Source organism: Cervus elaphus, chromosome 20 (genome assembly GCF_910594005.1).
Source record: "Cervus elaphus chromosome 20, mCerEla1.1, whole genome shotgun sequence".
Classification (NCBI taxonomy): Eukaryota; Metazoa; Chordata; class Mammalia; order Artiodactyla; family Cervidae; genus Cervus; species Cervus elaphus.
This window is the reverse complement of record NC_057834.1, coordinates 45198265-45212652: the sequence shown is the minus strand read 5'-3', so window position 1 is coordinate 45212652 and position 14388 is coordinate 45198265.

Genomic DNA, 14388 nt, shown 5'->3' with positions numbered 1-14388 from the left:
GAAAAACCATAGAGGAACTTTTGACTAGATGGACCTTTGTTGGCAAAGTAATGTCTCTGCTTTTTAATATGCTGTCTAGGTTGGACATAGCTTTTCTTTCAAGGAGCAAGCATTTTTTATTTCATGGCTGCAGTAACCATCTGCAGTGATTTTGGAGCCCAAGAAAATAAAGTCTGTCACTGTTTTCATTTGTTTCCCTATCTATTTGCCATGAAGTAATGGGACCAGATGCCATGATCTTAGTTTTTTGAATGTTGAGTTTTAAGCCAGATTTAAATGGCCTCAGCCCTCCCTAACAGGAAGGGGCTGAGGTACGGATTGTGGTCAGCACATCCTGAAGGGACCAGATGAGCTCTACCAAAGGGGAATTCCACCAAATAGTGCAGGTGCAGTTAAAATTAAGCCATCACCTCTAGCAGAAGATATTAAGAAGAGGTGGCAAGAATACACAGAAGAACTGTACAGAAAAGATCTTCACAACCCAGATAATCATGATGGTGTGATCACTCACCTAGAGCCAGACATCCTGGAATGTGAAGTCAAGTGGGCCTTAAGAAGCATCACTATGAACAAAGCTAGTGGAGGTGATGGAATTCGAGTTGAGCTATTTCAAATCCTAAAAGATGATGCTGTGAAAGTGCTGCACTCATATGTCAGCAAATTTGGAAAACTCAACATTGGCCACAGGACTGGAAAAGGTCAGTTTTCATTCCAATCCCAAAGAAAGGCAATGCCAAAGAATGCTCAAACTGCCGCACAATTGCACTCATCTCACACACTAGTAAAGTAATGCTCAAAATTCTCCAAATCAAGCTTCAGCAATACGTGAACTGTGAACTTCCAGATATTCAAGCTGGCTTTAAAAAAGGCAGAGGAACCAAAGATCAGATTGCCAACATCCGCTGGATCATCGAAAAAGCAAGAGTTCCAGAAAAACATCTATTTCTGCTTTATTGACTATGCCAAAGCCTTTGACTGTGTGGATCACAATAAACTGTGGAAAAGTTCTGAAAGAGATGGGAATACCAGACCACCTGACCTGCCTTTGAGAAATCTGTATGCAGGTCAAGAAGCAATGGTTAGAACTGAACAAGGAACAACAGACTGGTTTCAAATAGGAAAAGGAGTACGTCAAGGCTGTATATTGTCACCCTGCTTATTTAATTTACATGCAGAGTACATCATGAGAAACGCTGGGCTGGAAGAAGTACAAGATTGCTGGGAGAAATATCAATAACGTCATATATGCAGATGACACCACCCTTATGGCAGAAAGCAAAGAAGAACTAAAGAGCCTCTTGATGAAAGGGAAAAGGAGAGCGAAAAACTCGGCTTAAAGCTCAACATTCAGAAAACTAAGATCATGGCACCTGGTCCCATCACTTCATGGCAAATAGATGGGAAAATGGTGGAAACAGTGACTGACTTTATTATTTGGGGCTCCAAAATTACTGCAGATGGTGATTGCAGCCATGATATTAAAAGACGCTTACTCCTTGGAAGAAAAGTTATGACCAACCTGGACAGCATATTAAAAAGCAGAGACATTGCTTTGTCAACAAAGTTTTGTCTAGTCAAAGCTATGGTTTTTCCAGTAGTCATGTATGGATGTGAGAGTTGGACTATAAAGAAAGCTGAGCACAGATGAATTGATGCTTTTAAACTGTGGTGTTGGAGAAGACTCTTGAGAGGCCCTTGGACTGCAAGGAGATCCAACCAACCCATCCTAAAGGAGATCAGTCCTGGGTGTTCATTGGAAGGACTGATGTTGAAGCTGAAGCTCCAATACTTTGGCCACCTGATGCGAAGAGCAGACTCATTGGAAAAGACCCTGATGCTGGGAAAGGTTGAGGGCAGGAGGAGAAGGGGACGACAGAGGATGTGATGGTTGGATGGCATCACTGACTTGATGGACATGGGTTTGGGTGAACTCCGGGAGTTGGTGATGGACAGGGAGGCCTGGCATGCTGCAGTCCATGGGGTCGCAAAGAGTCGAACACGACTGAGGGACTGAACTGAACTGAATTGAACTGAATGGTCTAGTGGTTTTCCCTACTTTCTTCAATTTAAGTCTGAATGAACAGCTTAGGAGAATATAAATGACTTGTCCACAATGAATTTATTGATTTTTTTTTAAAAAATCATCTTTCTTTATGTTCTGTTGAGATGTAGAATGTAAATTGAGTTTCTTCCCACTGAGGGCAAAAGGAGACCTGGAGTTTCACAGGAAAAATAATTTTTTTTAATATATCAGCTTCTAGTGGGATAGGTCTTAAAACTGACTGTTCCAGTTCTGTTTCTCCCAGGTCTTTATGACTTTCTCTCTGACCCTTTCTCATTATCTTTTATTCATTTCTATTCTGTTTGATCTTTCACTTTTTTTAGTTCATTGTCCCTTATAATTTCAGACAAATATGATCCCTTAGGTACCTTGTCATTTAGCCTCTTTTTCAGAGAATATTATTTTCCTTCAATTTTTTCTAATTTCTGGCAATTCTCATTTCTTCTTTCTTGTATACTTCTATCTTGTGTTGTGTATTTCTTATTTGAAGTTTTGGGGCTTTTCCCCATGTGTGTGTTTGTGTGCTTCTACAGATGTTTTGCTCAGAAACAATTCAGATACAGATGCTATTTTACATTTATCCTATGTTTTATGGGTGATTTTGAAGGGAATCTTTTCAAGAACTAAAATTTTGACTCTTTTTATATTTTTTGTCACCTTGGAATAAGTGTCTGCTACATGATTAGTTCTAGGTAGGAACAAACTAGTGCTTTGATTGGCATAGTTGATTTCTTAGTTCTTGGTCTTTCTTGTGCAATTACTCTAGCAGAGGTAAGGTTTGGGGAAAGGTATCATATGTCTCCTGATTCTGGGATTCTGTTTCCTTCAGTGGGAACTTTAAATTCTGCCAGTTGTACCATTCTTTTTCTTCACCACAAGCATCCAAAGGATGCTCCCTTCTGCTAGGTCTCACACTTGATCCCAGTAATTGGGCCTCTTCAAGATTGCCACCCTCTGGTCCTCTGCACTGTCAAACCCATTCCTGTCAATTCCCTAATCACCAGAGCTATAGTCAACCAGGTCTCAGACATCTTATGAGTTTATCCACATACTCCTTCTGTGAGTAATTTTACCTGAGTTCCCTCCCAAGTACTCCCTCCCTGCTGTCCTCTCCTCTATGTGCAGAGTCTTTGCTGGTCCTGCTACTGCTGTGTGGCTCCCAGACCTAGTTGAATACAAACCAATTGGAATCTATAGTGTTCTCTGGCCCCTGGTTGTTTGGGGCAGGGTTTTGAGCGGTGTCCTTGACTCTTTATGTTAGTCCCTAGCCCTCTGAATTTCATGTTGAGAGATTCAGCTACCATTATTCCAGGTAGACCTGTGCTCTCCTATCATTCTTTTTCAAATGCAGAATTTCAATAGCACATAAAAGTAGACATAACAGAACAATTATCAACTTATGGCTGAACTTGTTTTACTATAGTCCATCCACTTACCTATTCCTATATCATTTAAAGCAAATCTCAGACATCATATTTCATCTGTGATTATGCCAGTGTGTGCTCAGTCATGTCCAATTGCTTGCGACCCCATGGACTACAGCCCACCAGGCTCCTCTGTCCATGGAATTTTCCAGACAAGCATACTGGAGTGGGTTGTCATTTCCTTCTCCAGGGGATCCTCCCATCCCAGAGATCAAACCTGCAACTCTTGTGTCTCCTACATTGACAGGCAGATTCTTTACCGCTGTGCCACCTAGGAAGCCCCAGTTACATCAGCATGTTTCTCTAAATGAGAACTATTTTTGAAAGTATTATCCTCATAGCAGTACATTTATTTGTAAATTAATTAAACATCTTTAATATCATAAAATATTGTTCAAAGTTGTTCCAATTATTGTTTTTAAGTTAGTATCCTTTCATGGTATCCAAATAAAACCCACAAACTGTAATCAGAAGGATATGTGTTTAAGTCTTTACGTATATGTTTACCCTTGGTTTCTTCCTTCCTTTCTCTTTCTTGCTCTTACTCTCTTGCTCTAGCTCTCTCTTGGTCTCTTACTCTCCTTTTTTTTTTTTTTTTTTTTAATATCATTTGTTGAAGAATCTGAGTTGTCTGTTCTGTAGCATTACGGCAATCTAAATTGTATACCTGAGTGTAATTTAAGAAATTCTTGTCCTCTGTGTTTCCTTTTTGGTGGTAAAATCTAGAGCCGTGCTATTAAAAAAAAAAAGAAAGAAAATGTGAGCCACATACGTAATGTAAATTTTTCTAGTAGCCCCACTGAAAGCTAAAAAAGTATAAGCAGTATAAGCAAGTACCTGCATGCTAAGTCATTTTAGCCATGTCTGACTCTTTGCCACACTATGGACTGTAGCCTTCCAGGCTCCTCTGTCCATGGGATTCTCCAGGCAAGAATATTGGAGCGGGTTGCCATGCCCTCCTCCAGGGGATCTTCCCAACCCAGGGATCAAACCCACATCTCCTGCAGCTCGTGCACTCCAGGAGGATTCTTTACTGCTGAGCCACTGGGGAAGCCCCTTTATAAGCACACAATAATACAAATATAATCTTCTACATGCTAATTAATACTACACAGTAAAGGAAATGTAATTCTACCAGAGTTTTAAAGCTGTGTTAATAGAAAAATATTGTGCATGTCTTCAGTTTTTAACTTTACTTTCACATGAATTATAAATTAAATATAGTTAAAACCTAGTTCCTCAGTCCTACTTGTTGTTCAGTCACTAAGTCTAGTCCACCTCTTTGTGACACCATGGACTGCAGCATGCCAGGCTTCCCTGTCCTTTAACATCAGTTTCATTTGCTGAAACTCATGTCCATTGAATCAGTGATGCCATCCAACCACCTCATCCTCTGTTGTCCCCTTCTCCTCCTGCCTTCAATCTTTCCCAGCATCAGAGTATTGGCGCTTCAGCTTCAGCATCAGTCCTTCCGGTGAATATTCAGGGTTGATTTCCTTTAGGACCGACTGATTTGATCTCCTTACTGTCCAAGCGACTCTCAAGAGTCTTCTCCAGCACCCCAGTTAGAAAGCATCAGCCTTTTTTATGACTAACTCTCATATCTATACATGACTACTGGAAAAACCATAGCTTTGTCTTTATGGACCTTTGTTGGCAAAGTGATGTCTCTGCTTTTTAATACACTGTCTAGTTTATCATAGCTTTCCTTCTAAGGAGCAACCTTTCTTTTAATTTCATGGCTGCGGTCACCATACACAGTGATTTTGGAGCCCAAGAAAATTAAATCTGTTATTGCTTCCACGTTTCCCCCTTCTATTTGTCATAGAGATTAAGGAGATTCATGTTTAATATCTTGGCAAGACTGCTTCAGAAGTGGTGTGTATCTCTGATCAGGAGATACATCAAGTCCCGTATGTTTCTTCAAATAATATTAGCAGTGCTTTGAGTTCAACCTGTATGCCCATTAACTGATTATGTGGAGCAAAATGGTGATATTCCATCATTATGTGTTATTTACTGGAACAACTGTATGAAAAGAACCTTCCCCTAAATACTGCTTACTTACTTAGTGGTACCCTCTGTAAAGAAAACTGCAACTTAATGAGCAATTTCCCAAGCATCCACTGTGGTCACCAATAAGCTTATTTCTTTTTTCCCCCCCTGTGCTAATATGAATTTGAAGTTTAAAGCACATTAAAGTAATTCAATTCATTGTAATATAGCCCTTACTGATACTTCAATTACCTTCTTTTAGTAGTGAAAGTGACTTTAAGTTGGCTCCTTCATCCTTTGGTAAGTTTCTAATTATCTTTGAGATCTTTCTTGATATCAGTATGACAAGGTGCTTCTGTCTCATCTTGACTATTTTCTGACTTGGAGTCAGTCATTTCTCTAAGAATCTCTGGTTTCTCTTGGTGCAAAACATTATTTCCAAATCAAATTGTTTAACCTAAAGATATCCATTAAAACTGTTTTATCTCTACATCTTTCCAGTGGACAGAGGTAGCAAATATATATTCATACTTGTTTGTATTCATTCTTATATTCATAATTTGAATTCAGAACTACAGGGTTTTTTTATTGAGTGTCTATCTTTCAGCTGAATCTCTTTCCACTAATACCAGTAGTTTTGTTTTTAATGACACTGGAAGTAATAGAAATGTGGTATCTCATAGTCTCCTTTACTTTTCTGTGCATTATAGACAAAATAATAAAGAAATACCAACAATGACAATTGCAATATGATTGAGGAAAGCAGTTTTATTTTGTCACTGTCCTGGGGGTACATATAAATTATTGTGTTTTATAGTCTCTTGGTATAGTTCTTATCCATATGCTTGTTCCACAGAAGGCTTAAACAGATTAATTTTTACACTGTGTTCTCCATGTCTAGAGGTGACACCTTAGAAATTCATTTTATAATGATAACAAAATGAATGTGGCTTCCAACTCACATGTAATCAAACAAGGTATATTCCTTATAGTCTAGCCTTGACTATAAGATCAGCGGGTGTCCCAAAGGCCTGGGTGGAGGTGGGTCAGGGACCCCTGGTCTCCCCAGATGCTGGATCCTTGAACTTTCTCCTCTTTCTGGCTGAACTTGAGAAGAAAGGACGAGATTACCTGGAGTCAAGCTTCAAATCTTAGCCTAACAGTGGCTTTCCACGTCCAATGAAGACCTAGGAACAAGAAATTCTGAATAAAATCGAACTAAACTGGAATAGCATCAATTAAACTTCGGAATAATAGGGCACCTGAATAAAATACAGTTCTTCCCATTCAGATCTGGAACCCTCGACCCGAAAGGTGCCATCCTGGCTGATAAGCGACATCGCAGCCCCCTGCATCCCCCGCCACCATTTACTCACAAGGACAAGCCATGCAGTTATAAGACGTGCGGTGCGAAGCCCCCTAGGCGGGCAGGACTCCTTGGGCTCTGTCTCTGCCTTTTACCCGCGAGACCCAAGGGACCCGACCGGGAGATGGCAATGACTCGGTCGCTGCGCCCCGTGGCGGCAGGGCCGGGCCTCCGCCAGCCAGTGACGGGCAGAGCCGCCCTGGTCCAGCGGGGACGCCCGGGATGATCTCACACCTGCCTGCCTGTGCGCTCCGCGCTGCTCGCGGACGCGGGAGCCGGGAAACAGGTCTTATTAGGGGAGTAAAAAGTCTTCTTCTAGTAAAACAGAAAGGTTCCACCGAGACTTGAACCTGGATCGCTGGATTCACAGTCCAGTGTGCTCACCACTACGCCATAGAATCACGACTGGGTGTGCTATCCCACAGCTGATCCAAGCCGTGCTCAGCCGGGAGGGCCCAGGACCCGCCTCCCGCCCCGCCTCTTGTCACCCGGACCCAAGCCGCTTCCTCCGTGACGCCAGGGGGCCCCGGCCCGCGGCCGTCTCTTCAGGTTCGGACGTCGTGGAAAGAGTTGAAATCCTTTTGGGGTGAGCGACAGGGAGGGGCTTTTAGGCCTCCCTTAAATGCACCCGCTGTCTCTGCATTTCTAGAGTTTTCTGCCCTGAGGTAAAATTCCCGCCAGAAAAACAAAAAAACAGTCCCTTTCCTCTTTGCAATTGTCCTCTTCCCGCTGCCCTGGGAACTCTGAACGTCCCCAGAAGAACCCTTGGGACTTCGTGGGATGTCCTCTCCCTGGGACCCCAGGGTAGAATGGGGAGAGGCGCTGCCGGCTTCGTTGTAGGGTGGAAACCGAAGCGACCACCGTGCCACACTTCACACTATGCGCACCCATGCCCTTCAGACTCTGCTGGATTGTGTAACAGGAGTTTGGGTGCTGGAGGCACAAGTAAGGCCAAACAAAAGGAAATGCAGGAGTCTGGAGCAGAGAAAGGCTTATTGCAGGGCCGGGCAAGGAGAAAGGGGACTCCTGTTCAAAAGGCTCAAAGTTCCTGATAAGTTTTGGGGAAGAGTTTTTATAGGCAATATTTAGAGGGAGAGCTGCAGGGTATGTGATCTTCCTGCACTGGTGGTGAGGTAACAGGGTCCTGTTCCAGGAATCAGTCTTCTGACTCTAACTAATCTGGGGTTCTAGGGTCTGTGCTCCGCCTGAATTTACCATCCTCCCACCATCCTTCCCACGTGGGTGAGGCCCTAGTTCCTGAAGAAATTAAGAGGTATGTATCAGGTAGTTATGTACGTTCCTTGAGTTGGAACCTGGACCCTGCCCCATGGCTGCATTATTGTTTCTTCCTTTCCAGTTGTGAAAAGAATTGGGGAAGTGAAAGCTCAGGAGGGAAGTTGTTGAGTAGCTCAGTCCTGTCCACTCAGGAGAGAAGTTGAAGAGTCAACAAACCTGTCAATCCAACAGTCTGAGTGCTTCCAGCTACCAAAATGAAGCTTAGGGAGGTCTGTGGAAAGGTGTGTCTCAGTGTAGCTGTCACCTCTTGGCACCTGCTGCTGAGTATCTGTAGGGCTTTGGGATTTGTGGTGATCTGGTATCTGCCCGATACTGTGAACGACCTTCAGAGAATAACAGCTGCTTCACCTCCATGTCTAAATGTTGCCCATATTTCCCTTTTGGCTAACTTTAACTCAGAACATGTATTATTATTTCTTTACTGTTTTAGTCTCTGCATTCCCTCACTCTAATTAGTAACTGTTTGAATCTGCCCTTTGAAACCCAGTGAAGGTCTAGGAAGCTGAAACTTTTCCCTTACAAATATGAAATGAGGAACATGGAAAGGCTTTTGTAAATAGGAGAGCCCCACAGGGTCCTGTTTCATTTCAGTGGCCCCCTTTTCTTTGATACTCAGTCTTGAGAGGATCAGATGTTGGACAAGAAAACGAATAATATTTTTTGATAGATAATTTAAAAATAAACTTCCAGAGGAACTTGGCCTTCAGGATACTTGGCTTCAAGGTGTGGTTGGGTGTAATCCTATTATAGGATTTGGGCTTGGTTGGGTGATTTGTGATTTGGGGAAAGATTGGAAAAAACACGGTTTGCTCCATATTGAATACTGTTAGTATGGGAACTTCTATGATTGGAGTAAGGAAGTAGCAGTCATTTCCTTATGAAAAGAGGAAGATGTTTGAGATTTTGTAGGTTGCCCAGTGACCTTATTTTTTTCTGGGCAAAATTATGAGGGTGCCTTCTTTTATTGATTTTATCAAGGTCTCAGAAAAACCTTAAGTTGATATTCTGTATCTGAGATTGTTTATTTCCAACAAGAGAAGAAATCAGTCAGACTAAGTGTCAGGTGATCTCAGGGCATCAGAGACTGGTATTTTTCTTTCTCATTGGAAATCTCTATAACGAGAAATCAGAGCACTCTGGTATCTTAAGCTGTAGGTTCAAACTTGACTGAGTTACAGTGTGACTTCGACTAAGTTTCCGGAATATTTTGTGGCTCAATTTGTTGCTTAAAAATGGGACAAATAGGAGTTCTTCCTACATGGGTTTCCCAAGGTTTTAAATAAGTTATGCAGGTAAAGCATTTAGTCCAGTGCCTCAGTTCAGTTCAGTTCAGTTCAACGCTCAGTCTTGTCCGACTCTCTGTGACCCCACGAATCGCAGCATGCCAGTGCCTAGCACGTAGTAAACACTCGATACATGGTAGCTTGTATCAGTCCTTCACTGTCAGCATTCTTATCTGTTTTGTTCTTTTAAACAACTACAGACCCAGAATATGAATGGATTACTATAAATAAATGGTCTCCAATTAATAGACATGAAATTGGCTCTAGTGTTTATTTATATAGTTAATACTTCAGAGGATATCTATATCTAATCCAGTCATATCTCAGTATACTCCTGGGATTGGTTTCAGGACCCCCCACTGATACTAAAATCTGCAGATGCTCAAGTTCACTATATAAAGTGGTATAATACTTGCATATAACCTATCCACATTCTCCTGTACACTTTAAATCATCTCAGGTTACTTAAACACCTAATACAATGTAAATTCTATGTAAATATGCCCAACAGATTTAAGTTTTGCTTTTGGAACTTCCTGGGAAATTTTTTCTGAATATTTTAATCTGCAGTTGAATTTTTGGATGCCTAACCCATGGATATGTTACAGGAAGGGGGCCCTCTTCCAGGGCCCAAGAGTGGGCTCTTGTCTAACACTTAGAAATAAATTGTCTAAGGAGACACAGAAAGCAAGAGACTTTATTAGGAAGTGGCCCCTGGGCAGAGAGCAGCAGGGTAAGGGAACACGGGAGAATTGTTATGCCATGTGACTCTCAGTCTCGGATTTTATGGTGAATGGGTTAGTTACCAGGTTATCTCTGGCCAATAACTCTTAGGGTCCTTACTGGTGGCATGCACATCACTCAACCAAGATGGATCCAGCCAGAAGGATTCTTGGAGGTTGGTAGGGCATATGGCCTGGAGTATCCTTTCTCCTTTTGACCTTTCCCAAATTCTGGCTGGTGGTATTGTTACTGAAAGGTATGCATGAGGGGTCCAGCTGCTCATCGATCAAAAGCCAATAAGCAGGCCCGGTTGGTGGAAAGGAAAGTTTGTTTTACTTCAGATGCCAGCAACTGGGAGGGAGGGTGGCAGACATCTGTCCAAAGGTTGCCCCCACCACAAGTAGTGGGTGAGAGCTTTTATAGATGGGGGTGGGGGGATGCGTGGAGGGAAGTAACATGCAGAAACAGCACAGTCATCTCTAACAATCAACATCAGTTGGTCATCAGTGATGTGACCAGCATCATCTTGGTTGTTTTAGGTACAGTTAATCTTCAGTTCCATGGTACACTTGTTCCCCTTTCTATGCAGTCAATTCTTGAAATTGTGGCAGCTTAAGTCCTGGATATAGTCTGGTCATCATGCAGTTAACTTCTCCACCTGGTGTTTTGGTATCTATAAGACAGCTCACAGGATATGGCTCAGAATATTATCTACTGAGATAATATTATCTATTGAGCACTTGAGAAAGAGCTAAAGGTCCTTGCCTGTGTTTAATGACTACATTATTATTACTTAACCTCCTTAGACTGTTTTCCTTTGTTTCAGCTTTTCTCATTTCTCTGATTAAACTTATTATTTGACTAAATTTTTCCACAGGCAAAAGGCAGGCAGAGGACATGGTTGGTGGGCAAGGACCATATGGTCCTGCTCCATTTCAGTATCTTGTTATTAACAGTTCCACATTGCTTACCAGGACCTCCTGTTTAAGAGAACTCACGCAAGTGGCTACTATGGTGCCTGGCGAGGGTGGGTAGTTCCAGTCAATAGTTCTCCTAACAGATGTAGAGGGCCAAATATTTCTCCATCTTTGTCTGTGTAAGTATTTCTCTAGTATATATTCCTATAATGGGAATTGCCCAGTTTAGAAGTATATTTGTAGATGCATATCTAATTTTGCTAATGCCTGCCCTATTTCCTTGAAATGATGCTTTACCAAGACATATTTCCATCATTTATAAGAATACTCTTTTTCTCCATACTCTTGCCACACTGAGTAGCCTCTGAACCTACCATTTATCTTTGCCAACAGCTAACCCCTTATTGAGAGATTTCTTTGAGTTCACACTCGTTGACTAAAGTGATGTCCTGGAAAAGCTTAAATCATATTTTTCTCTGTTCTCTTCTATTTTTTGACTACTCTGTTTTCTCGGGTAATCTCAGCCAGGTGCAGTGCAGATATATCACTTACTTGCATGGTGGGTGCTGCTGCCTGTTTGGTTCACTCATTGTTCTGAATTTTGAGGGTAAGGAGCTGACTCACAGAAGAGATTTGAGGTTGGATTGACTTGACTTCCTTTGACAAAGAGCCCAGACTGTACCAAATTGGGAACTCAGTTACCCTGGTCTCCATGACCAGGCATGAGCAGAATAAAAATTGGAGAACAGAGACATTTAATTTTAATTTTCATTCTAAAAATAGATCTTTTATTTATTTCAGTCAAAATAAGGGAAAGATTGCATTCAGAGTACTTTGGGAGAACTTAGTAACAGTAGCTGTTCCTTTGCTCTCCTTGTTCACCCTGTGCTAATAAATGTTTCTTGATATTAAAACCTTGCCTGTTGGGCTCAGAACAAGAAGCTAAAACAAAAAATCTGCCATTGGAAATAGAAATAGATGATGAATTCTTGGATAATGTTATGTGGAATTAAGTACTGTACTCTCTGTATTCTTTAGAGGTTTGGTTCATAACATTAAAGAGACATTCCTCCAACATGCCCTTCCTGGTGTCCTTGACATTACAAGCGCTTGAAAACAGTCACATAAAGGTGAGCACAAGATTTTTACTGTGATTCTTTGATCATTTGGGGGTTCTCTGCTTACATAATCATTCAGTATGTCCTCCCCACCTTAATAGGGCTGATATTGACCATGTCATTGTTCTGACCATCTCTAATGAGGGGCTGCCCCTTACGGTCTCATGCTCCTCTGCGACACTCTTTATTGACCCGATTTCTGTCAGTCATGATTTCTTTCAGCTCAACTGAAGAAAGGTGACTTAAGAGAAAGCCTAGAACTGTGGAGCCCCAGAACTTACCTCTGCCATCTCTTTCTCCAAGAGGAGAATAAAATAACTGAGGTCCTTTTTTTCTTATGTTTCTTTATTTACGTATTCTAAGATTTTATTTATTTATTTTTGGCTGCACTGGGTCTTTGCTCTGTGCCGATCTTTCTCTAGTTGTAGCAATTAGGGGCTGCTCTCTAGTTGCAGTGCATAGGCTTCTCATTGTGGTGACTTCTCTTGATGTGGAGCATGGGCTCTAGGCATGGGAGCTTCAGTAGTTGTGGTACATGGGCTTAGTTGCTCAGCAACATGTGGAATCTTCTTGGACCAGGGATCAAACTGTGTCCCCTGCATTGGCAGGTGGATTCTTAACCACTAGACCACCAAGGAAGTCCCCTTATGTCTCTTCAGAGCAGTGGCCTTCCTGTTCTTCCTCTCCACAGCTTGTAGCCATAGGCACTGCAGACCACTTAACCCACCTGTTCCCATTTGCTTTCCTGCTGGTCTTGGAGGGTCTCCTGGAGCGGTAGAGGTGCTGCAGCTCGCCGTAGGGACACAGAGAGTAGCGACAGCCATATTTGGGAGCCACAGAGATCTTCATAAAGAAATGACCCATATGAGGGCTGAGATACCCCACCAATGAGAGCAGAGGAGAAAACCTAAAAGACAATGAAGGCACTAACAGCTCAGACTGGGGAAGCAGGGCCCTCTTTGTGTCCCACCTCAGGTGGGTACCCTTCCTGGAAAAGGAGACATTCTCCCTTGAGAGGCCACCTTGACAAAAGTCTTGCTTTGCTTAATCTGAGTCATTCTTGTTGCCACTAGGGCTTTGGGGATTTCTATTCTATACTGTTTAGAGGTCAAACCTTTTCGTTACATGACAGTCTCCTTGGAAATTTTGTCGGAAATGCAGTTTCTTGAACCTTATCTCCAGAGAATTTTAGGAAGCACCACAGTGACTATGATATAGATATTCTTTACCTGTGTAGCTAATGCTCAGTAACTGGAGCCTGTCTGCTGCATGATATTACATTTACTCATGCAAAGTTAATGCTGTCTTCTCTATTACATTATGTGTTCTCCTCTGTTGTATATAAGATCAATCTGCTCAAAGAGGGTAATGAAATCACCATGTAAAGCAGACTTGATACATGGTGTGTTGGTGTTTGCATCTTGTACTGTTTTACTTATGGCTGTGCTTTTATTGCTTCTGAACAGACCTGAGACAGGATCTGACTGAGAATATGATAGGGACTAAAACACCAGTAAAAATTAGTTATTCCTGGTAACTTACTTATCCACTTGGTATTTACTGACTATTCCATCTGGCAGGATTTTTTTTTTTAATATGGCAGGCTCTTGAGGGGGATTGGGTGAATAAGGCAGGCAGAGCGCCTGCTCTCAGGAAGATGATCTTTTAACACAGGAGCCAGACATTTTACAGAAACTCACATAAATATTATTTAATTATGGCTTTGATAAATTTTATTTGTATTCATGTGTTCCTTTGTCCCATTGTTGGCCAGGATTGAAAATTGACTGAGTATAAATAATAGGACTAAGGGACTGTAATAAAAGAATTGTCTCAGAAAAGGTCTTTCAGATAGTTTTGTTTAAACAGTGGGAATACTGATGTTTGATTCAATGTCCATTGAAATTCAGCTGTGCATTCCTAAATGGTGTATCATGTGCTTTGGACAGAGAAGCTTGTGTCCACGGCTTTGTTGTGGCTTTCTTGCCACCAAGGGGTTGGAGATTTGCATGGTTGGAGCTTGGGAAAATCCCCTAATCTATCTGGACCTCAGTTTCATCAGTAAAATAAGCTTGTTATTCAAATTCTCTGAATTCCATCCTGTTCCATTTTCTCAGAGTTGCATGAGGGGCTGAGATGCATGTTAAATGTGTCCTGGGAACTGCAGCCAAGATCTGACCTTGGTCCTTTCTGTGTTTCCTGCA